Consider the following 1,434-nt stretch of genomic DNA (forward strand, 5'->3'; position numbering starts at 1 on the left):
TACTGCAGTAGCTGAGATATGCACCCTTTAATCATGAAATATAGTACTTTTTAACTACAGCTACCATCAGGATCTTCAGGAAGAACCGGCCTAACCACGCTCCACTGCTCATCAACAGCTCAGCTTTAGAGGTGGTCAACAGCACCAACTTCCTGGGTGTGCACATCATAGAAACCCTCACCTGGACTGTAAACATCTCCTCATTGGTGAAAAGGGATCAGAAGCGCATGAACTTCCTGCAGAGGATGAGGAGAGCCCACCCGCCCTCACCCATTCTCACCACCTTCTCCAGAAGCACCATAGAGAGCGTTCTGACCAGCTGTCTCACTGTGTGATGTGGAGGCTGCAGCGCCTCAGACTGGAAGAAGGTGAGAACAGCAGAGAGGATCATGGGGGCTCCTCTTCCCTCCTTAAAAGACATTTCATCGCAGCGCTGCATGTCCTGAGCCCCTATTAGGGGTGGGTATTGCCAAAGAAGTCCCGATTCGATTCCAATTAAGGTTCACATGCCACAATACGATTCTATCACGATGCATCATGATACTTAAAATATGCATCGCAATATTTTCACTGAACACTGTTAGAATAAAATACAGCCATTACCAGTGGCTGACTGGCTGGGTATGATCTGGATAGTGTCTTCAATTGATACATGACAAAGCAACTGAATTCATACATAGCTGTATTTATTGAAACAACTTTTGGAGGTGTTGCCATGGAAACAAATACTGGACACAACTATTACTATTACTGGAGTGGACACACTGACAAAAAGTGCTTAGGATTTATAAAACTTGAAATACAAAATAAGGATAATCAGTGCTGTTTACATGGCCTCAGTGGTCCTTTAAACCACTTAAATGAAAAAATTTAAATGTATGACATTTCCCCCTTTTTAAATTCAAATTACGTGCATCATATCAAATCCGTTTTTACCTTCTTTGTTTTTAAAGCCAAAATACACCCAAACATCTGACTTGAAATGTGATGGAGCCGGGCCAATTTTCTCAGTCTCCTCCATGTTTTGTTTATGAATGACTCATCGAAGTATCCCTCTGACTGAAATGCTTGTGACACAAAGCAGCGGGCATCAACACATCCGCAGCGACATCTGCTGACTGGAAGCTGTATTCCACTTGTTGGCGGATGTGCACCAACCGTTCATGTATTATATTTATTCTTTTTTTTTAATTAAGTATTGATACTTCGCGTCAAGAATCGATGCAGTAGATCACAACAATTAGAATCGCGATGCATCGTCATGACTAGGGATGCACGATATTGGGATTTTGTCCGATATCCGATATGCCGATATTTTGAAACTCATGTAGCCGATAACCGATATTGATACCGATGTTAAAGCTGGACAAAAATAAGTAGTCATTGAAAATAGCAGTTTTGTTATCCATTTCTGATACTTTGAAAAATAATATA

General features: G+C 41.4%; 1 protein-coding gene across 1 annotated transcript in view; it reads right to left on the minus strand.

Annotated features, from left to right (window-relative positions):
* Positions 1-1,434, minus strand: part of LOC107102762 (membrane-associated guanylate kinase, WW and PDZ domain-containing protein 2-like) — a 27,040-nt gene that overhangs the window by 979 nt on the left and 24,627 nt on the right. The window lies entirely within an intron of this gene.

This window comes from Cyprinodon variegatus, unplaced genomic scaffold (assembly GCF_000732505.1).
Source record: "Cyprinodon variegatus isolate N-32 unplaced genomic scaffold, C_variegatus-1.0 Scaffold1313, whole genome shotgun sequence".
In the NCBI taxonomy this organism is placed as follows: Eukaryota; Metazoa; Chordata; class Actinopteri; order Cyprinodontiformes; family Cyprinodontidae; genus Cyprinodon; species Cyprinodon variegatus.